The sequence below is a fragment of the Harpia harpyja genome, chromosome 13, assembly GCF_026419915.1.
Source record: "Harpia harpyja isolate bHarHar1 chromosome 13, bHarHar1 primary haplotype, whole genome shotgun sequence".
Lineage (NCBI taxonomy): Eukaryota > Metazoa > Chordata > Aves > Accipitriformes > Accipitridae > Harpia > Harpia harpyja.
Window position 1 is genome coordinate 32,053,551 of NC_068952.1, and position 11,321 is coordinate 32,064,871.

Genomic DNA, 11,321 nt, shown 5'->3' on the forward strand with positions numbered 1-11,321 from the left:
CAAACTCACACAGATTTGTAACTTAGTTAAAGTTCTATCCATGAGATCCAACCAACCTGGAAGCATTCAGGCTAACATAATCGCAGAAGAAAATCAGAAATTTCTAGACAGGCTGCAGCAGAAAGTGATCACATCTTAGGCAGCCTTTAAAGACTAACTGAAAGTTTTTTATGTATTAAATCCATTTTGCTTTTATTTTTTTTTCATCTCCTACCATCTTCCAAGGATAAACAAACCTACTGCTATTTTTATAAAACTTTTTTCAGTCTTGCTTGCACATTTTTGCCTCTTTAGCATTCCCTTCGGCAAACAAACACAGCTTTCATTGAGTTGAGTGAGAATGAAAATTACTGACTCAGTAGTGAATAGTATAAACACAGTCTGCTGCTTCTGAAAAGTACAGTTCATCTTCACAAGTATCTGCACCTTCCACGTACTTGCTTTCACAAAACAACTGAATTTTTTGAATGGAGATATGGAACGGGAGGAAAAGTAATAGTCACTCATTTTTATTTGGAAGTTTTAGTAGGCATTATGCTTTTTCAGTGAAAACTACATGTATGACTGAAAAGGAAAAATCTGATAATCCGAGGCACATACCTATGACTGCCTATCAACAGGCAAGTCAAACACTGTCTTCAGTTTTGTTGATATATTCCCTTATCACACTGCAGTTTAAAACCAAGGAACAGGAGGACCAATACATTTGCCTACCACGTCATCACTAGCCAGTAGCTACTGAATTGCAGTTTCCAGAAATGGAGCTACAAATTATTCTCCTTGCTTTTCTATTTATATTAGTTCCCTTTACATTGTACAGCATTATTTTTAGCAACTATTTTCTACAGCACAACCCTTTACCCCTAGAGCTGTAGTCCTGTAAGCTTCTTTTCCACATGCATTTGAAGGTTAGCCCATTCAATTGTCTGCTTCAGTGTAGACCTTTTCCTTTCTTTCTTTTTCTAAAGTCATTCTTTGTTAGCTTTAAGCTGCATCCAGATGCTAGAGATCTTCTTTTTCTGTCTGCCAGAGAAAAATCTATGCCCTTTCTCTTAAGGGTAAACTTTTCCATCTCTTTCCACAGGAAATCCAAGATAATTTTATACAAAACAATAACTAGAAAAAGAATACAAAGAAATCTGAAATAACTCTATCCTCCACCAAGCCTTCTTACTAGATTTAAATCTCCCTGAATTTACCTCAGCAGCTCCAGACCCAAGATGGGACTCCAATTTTTTTTCTTCAGTCCTCCTTAAGAGACACTGATAAAATGACTTTGCTCATTCTCTGTTTATTGGGAGATGCTTTCTGCAATAGGTATTTAATAAAGATATTTACATACATAAATATTCCAGGGATTATTTGTCTTCCAAGAATCCTGGAAGTAAAACACACTCAGCATTTCTTCACTATAGGCTTTTGTAATGCTCTTGTAGCTTTTATTACAGAATTTCCTTTAAGATTTCCCAGTTGACGAAGCCAGACCACTATGCTAATAAAAGGAACAACCAAGAGATACAACCTGAAGAGAGATTTCAAGCTTTGACTGCTTGAAAACGGTAACTTTGACATTATGCAAAGGGCTCTGGCGGGCTCTCCAAGAAGAGGTGTTCTGACAAGAGAAAGCTGCAGAGCTGTCGCCTTGCAAGCAATTGCATTTTCAATATTTGCCTTCTACCAGTTATTACTTGTGAGGTTAACAGTCTGGCCAGCAGAACCAAAGAAGGTCTGGTGGGTGGCAGGGGCACTACATACAAGGAAACATACTTTAATAATATACCAAAGAGCCAGCCTTGACATCCAGTGAAGCACCACTGTGAAGAAGACGCCCACTGCATGAGGTGAAGCAAGAACCCACACAGGGACCCTTCCTCCTCAGGAACCTGCCACATCCTTCCCAGGATCTCTGCCACAGGTATGTTCTTCCCTCAGCATCTGGAGTCATGTTGTTCCATTTTTCTGGGGTTTTTACGCTCCCTCTTCTTCTTTTCTCTGTCCTGTATATATGCAAGAGACACAGGCTCCTGGGAGACTCCCTTCAGACCTCCCTCCTACAAGCACTACTCCTCCTTTGACTATCTTCTTCATTTCCTTAATTTACAGTTTTCTTGTTCTTACCCTTCACCTGCCCTTATGCTCCCTTCTCACACAGCCTGTGTCCACTGCAATCAACATACTCAGAAACTTAGCTCCCCCTAAAAATTTATAAGCTTTCACTACCTCAAAATCTATCACAGACAATAACACCAATCATGGATTCGCAGTCTGAGACAGTTCCATTTTATTCCCCTTTTCCCCAGGTATTTGGCACTTCCACACCCCTTAGGCCTCCCGATTTGTGTGTGTGTGCGCGTGTATATATGGGTAACTTCCCTCGTCTGCCTGTTATCAAGAGAGATGACAAGGTAAAATGCAAATAGCAATCCATTTCAATGAAAGAGAGAAGGATGCTTCAGCTGGTGAAAAAGCAGAGAAAAAGCACTATCTAATTCTGACTTCATAAATTTGTATTGTTTGATGTCCAGCTACTCCTGAAACCTACTTCAGGTTTTCCCACACATGCACTGTCAGGGCTGAAGAACAGCCACCCTTTGAGAGAAGATGAAGCAGTTTATGGTGAAACATCATCATCAGAGATAAAAATCTGCAGAGTATTCCACCGGGTGATATGTTTTATCTCCGAGGAGACACAGCATGCTGTAATTATTTTGTTAGAAGCACATGTGCATCTTTGTACAGCAACTGGAGATGATTAATAAAAATATAATTCTGAAAATTTTCAAATTCTGTTCTTCCATGACAGTTTTGAGTGCCTGCATTACTCCCCTTCTTTTTAAAAGAAAGTTCCTTAATCTTTTGCAGACTTCTTACTATTGTGCTTATTACATATTGAGATTAAATGCTCCTACTAATTGTCTGCAGTGAAGTTTGAAAGGATTTGTTGCTATAGCAATACATCGTGTTGATTCAGAAATTAATAATAAAAGAAGTGGCAATTAGTACTATTAATTTTTACTAGAGAAACATGGGAGAGTGCTAGAAGGCTTCTGGCCAAAAAAAGCAGTAAGATTTTGCATAGGTGACCAATATAGAGCTTGCAGCTATAAAACCAAGCATAATGGATATTTCGTGCTTCAGTATGTGCAGCATGAATGTTGCTGCCTGAATACCCCAAGATGGACCCAGACTCCGTTGTGTTTCAGGAAGTCCTACAAGAGCACAGGGATGTGTTTCCTTTCACACATAATGGCACCCTGTGGGACAAGCTCCTCTACGTTAGTATAGGGAAGGCGAATTGAATACTTTTCTCTACAGATTTGACACTGTTCTTTCAGTGTTTTGCAGAGACCTCTCTTTTGCATTTTTAGTGAATGCAAGTATGTTGCTTCAAGATAATGACCTGCTTGCTCTCATTCCTGAGTAATAGCCATGAAGCCGGTAAGTGTTTTCCAGGTCATACGAAACCAAAGGAAGTAATTAATATTCTACACTAAAACTGCTATTATCTCACCAAATTATTTGGTTCTGTTGAAGCCCAGTACCTTCTAGAAGGTATTTAAGGTTTTAGACAGAGGGGTTTTTTTAGGCTTGACTTGCTATTTCAATCCTGTAAAGAATAGTGTTGCTCTACATAACTGTTTATAATGCAAGGCTTTCGGAAGTGAAATGCTTTGCTTCTTCAGTATGTATTTAGTAAGATTTTTTTTAAAGTATGATTTGACAGCCTTAATAATGTATTATTGTGTAATAATATGTAATAATTATGTAATAATAATGTATTTTCTGCTACTAGAAACCCAAATAATTATCGAACACAATAAATTTACTTATTTCATAACGAAATGATGGCTAGTGGCAGATTGCCCCCTCAGAGCTATTTTATAAATCCTTGTGGGTGATATATAGCATTTTTTTCCCTTCAAAACTGTCATGTTTATTTCCTTTAGATGCTACAGATGATAGCTCAGACCTTCATGCAGGAAAGTTGAGAAGATTTCTCAAAACCCATTAATCCTAGATGCTGGAGGGGGCCTTCTCTTGCTTAGGAGAAGGACAGGCAGGAATAAGGAGGCTGCAGGTCAATGCATGTTGTCACAACTCTATAGACTTGACCCGAAAAGAGGTCCCTTTACATCTCACAGGGAGGTCCAAGGCCCATGAAAAGCCCCTGGCATCTGGCTCCAGTACACCTAATGCTGTCAAGGAAGGCAGTAACGGACAGAACGGTGCACATGGACACAGCTAGAGCTAAGCAGGCAAACAACATTGCACAAAACACCATAGCCAACCACACACATCGAGAGTAGATCATTTTCTTTAGCAGAAATGAGGCACATCAACAGAGGCATGTCCTAGAAACCACAAGCATTTTTTTTTTTTTAATCCCGCCCCCCGCCCCCCCAATTTCTCCATCCTCTATGAATTTATAAATAAGAGGGAAACCTCTGACTTTTTGTATTATGAGCTTTTGCATGTCATGATTAATCTTTTTCTATGGGGATACACTGGGAATGCAGAAGGACAGATTATCATCTACACGTGGTGAGAGATTATCCTTACATGTCATCACACTGCCTTCTCATTCAGAGAGGCAAAGAAAAAAAAAAAAAAAAATCAGAAGTACTCATTCCATCAACTGTTGAAAGCAACTGGACAATCCTGAATCCCTCAATCACATTCACCACCCCAACAAGAACGTCCTACAAACTAGCAGAGCAGCCACAACCTCCTGGAGATCAATACCAGGCATAATGCTGACAACAGAGACTGGGCAAATTATCAGATGATTGGGCTGCATGGAGCTCTGTAATACTGTGGTTACGCTGCTGTATCGCATCTGGGTAAATGAACAAAACCCTGAATTTGCTTGCAGGAAAGTTTTCTAAATTAAAGTTACGGCTTTGTTTACTCCAACTTTAGAATGAAAGCACAGAAAACAGAGGAGGAAAGGTAATGGCATTGACAAGTGGCTGCATTTTCAAATCGTATCCAGGGAAGCATTTTCCCATAATCCATACTGTAGCTGTATTATTAAATATTTCTCTGTAACTATTTCCATCAAGATTAATTTACAGAAGTATCAAACTGCCTCTAGCTCTCATTTCAGCAACTGAGTATTTATCATTTGTAATACAAATTACATCTTTTGGTTTTGTTTTTCAAAAAATTTTCCAACCATAGAAAGGACCTTGCCTTCAGCTTGCAAACATTTAATGAAGAAATTCATTTAAGCCTACCTTCCTTTACACTAATTGATGCTTCCACCATGAAACCACATACTCGGAATAGGTGAGAGGGTTAATCTTCCATCCTCTCCTACTTTACACACAGTAATTTCGACAATTTATATTCAGGAGAATGGCTTTTCCTCGCCCTCACTGAATCTCCTAGCCAGGCTTGCATGCAGAAGGTTGTGTTCTGATGGCACTCAACCAAGGCACAAGGAGTAGAAAGTGTCACAGCATGCTGTTATCCTCTCTTAAAACAAAAATAAGACATAAACAACTCCTGAGCTTGAAGTCCCAATCTAAATATGGCACACCAGGCTTATACTAAATTCATTTATTCTGTTTTACACCCCAACACTATCAGAAACATACCCCAGTGTATATTCTACAACACTCTTTGTCTGATAGACTGAGAGGCACAGTTTGTGCATCTAGAGGTGTAGTTGATATACACTCTCCCAGCATCTCTAACTGACAGAGTTTCACACGTTACAGCAGCCGTGCAGTCTAGCAGAATTGATGTTCTTTTATTGAAGAAAGACATAAAATGAAGTCATGGAGGATGTAGCAACACTGTTGAATGAATGTGCAAAACAGACAACTTTTGGTGTTACCAGACTCTTTCTTTTCATTCCAAGCTTACACATCCATTTTAACATCTGTTACACATTCACAGACTAAGGTACTTAAATATAGCTGAGGATACTGAGAGAGATGGCATTGCGTATCCTCCCCCACATATGCTTATCCATACTGCTCCTTATTTTAATTATATGCCTAATTATACATCTTCACTAAATGAAAAGCTGCCACTATAGTAAGAGATACTAATAATATTAGTAAACTGTTCCATCATATTATGTACTAAACTCAGCAACCATACATTTACACACGCTGAAAAGAGCGCTTCATTGCCTTCAAATATCTCACAAATACTTTGTCTCATCCCCAGAGCACCACCTCTTAATGGCAAACAAGCCATAGTATGATAATGGACAAAATTAATTAAGGTCATCCAGATCACTTTATAATTTCTTCTAGTGTCAAGCACCTTTTGCACCCCTTCCCCTTCCAGTCACATAACACTGCATAAGCACAGTAATTGCCAGCACAAAGTATGCATTCAGGCTTTCTGACTGCTAAAATCAAGACTGAGGGAAGAGGGAAAGTACAAACACAACAACCATAATGTTGTAATATTTATGTGGAAGAAATTTGCACCTTAGTCATCACAAGATTTTTCTTTAGCATTTCAGGATTTGATCCTGAAAACATTCATAGCACTAAGACGAAAATCCAAATACTAATGCAAGAAAGGGAGGTTGGATAGTTTTAAAGCAGCAACTATAGCTTTAGAATGAAGTGTCATAAGTGTGACAATTTTTTAGACCAGCTTACAAATTAACCAGGACATTTTAATCCTTAACACTAATACTTAAAACTGTAATTTAAGACACCATTGAGCACCGTGTTTGTGACATTTCATATGGTCATGGTTGGTATTCACCATGAAAACCTAGTTCCGAGACTGCTACTCTAAAATATATTGATAAGTTGTTAGATGCAAACTATATTACTATGAATAAAATGAAATTTAAATTTCTTTCAGTAACAGAAATAAGAATGGATTGCACTTGACAATATACAGATATATGATATAAAGTATGCAGTCGGCTCCCTCCAGAAAGTTACTATTCATCTACTTTAAACTGACGTGAATTTGCACCTCACAACAGTTTCTGTAATAAATTAGGCTCTACTTGTTTTGAATGAAATGTGAAAGGATACAAAACTGAATTTCTGGGTTTGGTGGCAGAGTGCAGCTGGTAGAAGAAAAGAAAACTTGCAACCTGCTTTCATACAGCTGGCAGCAAGTCAGATGAATTTCATACTGGATTATCCCTGGAGTATTTCATTGCTTTGCTACTAAAATCCAGCAAAACTGCTACATCCAAAATAGTCCACGAGAATGGTTTCCAGTGTTTCAGTTCAAGTCAACTGATTCTTCTTCTCTAAAGCTGAAGTTACCCTGTTAACATGCACACAGCACCGAAGTAAAAACACATTACTTTGAATGAGATTCAGCACTGGAAAATGTATTCTTCATATTGCTCTACAGGCCAATAATGTACACATAAATGCTTCTGGTAATAACAGAACTATTCAAAAATAAAAGAAAATTAAAAAAAAAAAGCGTAAAACATGAAAACTTTTAGGACACACAACATCAGAAAACCCTGCAATACTTCTTCCATACCACGAAGAATTGCTAGCGTACGAGTGACCAGCTTGCTTCCATGCTGAAGCACAGTCCTGAAAGCCACCAAACCAGGCTTCCATTCTGGAAAAAGCAGAGTTACCTGCTGCAGTCCTGGTCCAACACAAGTAGGCAAACCAAACACTGTCAGATTAAATATACAGAAGCAGATGAAATAAAATCAATGTGTCATTCAGTGACTTTGACTGAAATGTTCGTACCTACACACCTCAATGTAGGGTGTAAACACAGGAAAAATATATTGCTTGGGCAAAAACATCCCCAGGACACATCCTGGCTTTTGTTTGACCCTTTTTTTTTTTTTTTTTAAAGTTTCTCGACATGTGTCAGCAATATTGAAGTTACGGTTCTTCTGTCTGTGACTACTTCTATATATGGTCAGCACAGATATTTGCTAGGATTTGCATTTTTCCAAAAGCAATCCCAGACAATCAGAAGCTTGTTAATCACTAAGAAAACCCACACGAGTAGATCCATAGCGCTGCACACATGAGCCCGTTTGAGTCTCCCCGCCCTGAGACTTACACAGTGAAGGGAATATGGCTAGCTCTAGTTTTAAATAATACTTGGGCTCTGCTTCAGACACTCTTGCGGGTGCGTCGGCAGCGCACACCCTGCCTACTGATGCCTTCCCAAACTCCAGCTGCACGGCAGCCCGCACTCCGGTACGCAGCCCCGAGGAACCTCGTCGATCCAGAGAGCAGCAGACACCGCACACAGTGCGCGGGGACACTGCGGGGACACCGACCAGCCACGGGGCGGAGGGGGGAGCCGCGCACCGCTGCGCACTCCCGCCCTGCCCCAGCGGGACAAGCCCGGCAGCCGGCGGCACGTCGAGCCGTGCTCCGGGACTCCCGCCGAGAGCCGCCGCAGGACGGGACGGCCGTGCCGTGCGGCCGGCGTCCCCGATCCCACCAGCCTCACCGGCGGGGCGAGCCCACGGGCGCGCGCGGCGGGGCGGCCGGCACCTCGCCTCGCTGTTCAAGGGGCGCAGCGGTACTCGGGGGCGGCCGCTCCTCCGAGCCCCGCGGGGAGGGGGGCAGCCCCGCCGCGGTCCGCGGAGCCCCCCGGCGGCCGCCGCCGCTTCCACCGCCCCAAGCGCAGCCCCCCCCGCCCCCAGCCCCGCCGCCCCGGGCGCACAGGGAGCAGCAGGCGGGCGGTCCCGCGGCTCCTCAAGCCGCCCCGCCGCAGGGACCATCCCCGCAACTTTTCCCGCGGGGAGCCCCGCCGCGCTCCCCGCCACCGGCACCCCCGCACACAAGAGAGGAAAACCAAACAAAAGCCCCTCAGACCCTCCCGGACCGGCGTTTCTCTTCCTACCTGCTCGGTTCCCGGCGACCCCGCGCCGCGCAGCTCCGCGCCGAGCGCTCCCCGCGGCGCCCAGGTGGCGTTAGGAGCGCGCTTCCCACGGGCGGCGCGCCCCCGGCGGCCGGCACATCCCCCGCCGGGCGCCGCCGGGAGGAGGGCGCTCCGCACCCACCCGCGCCGCTGCCGCTGCCGCCGCCGCCGCCGCACCTGTGCCCGGTCAGCAGCAGCGGCGCCGCCCCCTTCAGTCTCGCCCCCTGCGTGGGCGGGGGCGCGCCGGGACCCCTCGCCCCGCGCCCGCCGCCGCCCTCCCCATGCAGCCGCCGCACGAGGGGCACCGTGGCTCCGCCGCCCGCCGCGCCGCGCCGCTCATTGGCCCGCCGCCGCTGACCTCACGGGGCCCAGCCCCGCCCCGCCCCTCCCGCCCGCCGCCCCCGGCCCGGCCCGGCCCGAGCGGGTGCCCCGGGGGCCGCCCGGCGGCGGCAGCGGGGCGGGCCGGCTGCGGCCGCCGGGCGGCACCTCCGAGGCGCGATGCCGGGTGGCCCGGTGGCCCGCGGCGGCCCTGAGCCGGTGGGACACTGCGGGGGCTGGCGGTGGAGCGGGCGGGGGTCTGCCCGCGGCCCCCTGCCTCGGGGTGCGGGGAGTTGGAAACAGGTTTGCAAGAAACGTCCCCTGCACTTGCAAACTGCCTGCCAAGTAGAAAGGACTCACGGAAAACGAGATAATGTGGGGCAGTCTTCCTTCCAGTAGTCTGCGGTGGTTTCTTCTCCTTTTTTTTTTTTGGAATCCATTTTTACTGGTTTTAATTGAGACATATGAGCTGCTATTGCTTGAAGATTGTGGTCCTGTTTGTGGAAAGTAAATAATTTTCCGCTGCATATTAAATATGCCTCTTCATGGGGCATATAACATCAACCAAGTCACATATCATCATATAGTTCCCTAATAGATATTAATACGGTATTGATTCATTACTAGCAATCTTTCAAAAGACGTGCTTAAAATATTCTCCCCTTTCAGCTAATCAGGGTACGCTACGAATTCACAGAAAGCCAAATAATGTATTAATATATGCTTCTGCACAATTAAAACACATCGAACCAGAATAACGTAGGAAATGTTTCGCATTCTAAAAAGATGCCGTAAATGTACGTGATATATTATTACATCAAACTGGGGTGCCTCACGCTTCTGTGTTTCTTCTGTCATAAAAGATTAATAAATTTAACTTGAAATCATTCAACACAAAGTTCAGAATTCGGCACTTGTTTTCGCGGTCCACGTTGCTTGCGGTCAAGTTGCTCTGGCATAAGGGTGCGCAGGGTGTGTTCTGTTTGCCTGCTAGTGTATTTCTTCGTTACATGCAAGAGAAAAGTTTACAAACTGGTGCTCCGGAAAATAGAAACAAGACAGCAGTTGTATACTTTGGAGGGTTCTAATTCTCTACTGATTTTATAAATAGTATTATTTCAATTATCTACTACCTTCAGAAAGGAATTTTAAAAACTTGGGGTCTGTCTTACACCTTAGGCATTCAGTTAAGAAGGGATTACCTGCTTTTCACAGGTCCCTTCCTCTGCCGCTCGAATGCAGCCGGCCCTGGGTGGCGGGTCTTCTTCACCCTTCACACTGCTCCAATGCCCGCCGGGTGCCGAGTCACTCACGCGAGGGGCTGCATCCTACACCCCGACGCCAGGATTTTCACAGAACATGCCGTAGGATCCTTAGGGACAAGTAGTCGTGACCAGAGCCTGTGAAAGAATATATAAAAGTTTGGGTGCTAAATTTTCAACACTTAAAAAAAAAAATTATGAATCCGCTGTTTTTCAATGAAGTCAATGAATAAATTCATAACGGTCTAAAAAATACCTGTGGGATGAAAAAGCTAAAAAAAAATTTCTTACACGTGAAAAAATCAAGACCTTTTGGTGCGCAAAGATCCCTCTGTTCTTGAGCTCTGCATATGTTTGCTTTACTGCCCATCTATGCTTTTCCTTTTACCTTGCATCTAAAAATAGCCTCAGAAATAACTCTATACCCTGTAACACCAGGCTGGGGTTTCAGAGCAGCCGAGAGCCCCCGTGACAGAGCCGTCTCAGGTGACCCTTCACGGCATGGTTGTCCTTGCAGTTTCTGCACCTCGGCTACCGAGGGCTCAGCACCGCTGCGTGTCGGAGATGAGGTCACAGGATGCACCCCTGGTTTTTAAGAGTATATTAGAAATAGTGTATTTCTTTTTATGCCATTGAAGCTGTAGCTGAAAAAAAAAAATCCTAGGTAATTTGATCGTCTTTTCCCCTTTGTCTCTTGTATTAGCTGTTACTTTTGTTTATGCGCTTCCCAGTTGTGAGCACAAAAAATACAGCTAAGATGATCTCATTAACACATAGACCATTCATATGGGAGGGAAAAAGCATCCCAAATGGTAAATCACAGTATGATTAGACCAGGGTCAAAAACTAGCTAGCTTTGTATCTACCACAACCTCAGTAATTTCTGAGGTTGCGGCA

The 11,321-nt window shown here is 44.1% G+C and overlaps 1 protein-coding gene across 1 annotated transcript in view; it reads right to left on the minus strand.

Moving 5' to 3' along the window:
• Positions 1-9,035, minus strand: part of CHRM3 (cholinergic receptor muscarinic 3) — a 289,836-nt gene extending 280,801 nt beyond the window's left edge. The window contains exon 1 of the mRNA XM_052805705.1: positions 8,827-9,035. The gene's annotated coding sequence lies outside the window, so the exon portion shown is untranslated. The remainder of the gene's footprint in view (positions 1-8,826) is intronic.
• Positions 9,036-11,321: the final 2,286 nt, after the last annotated feature.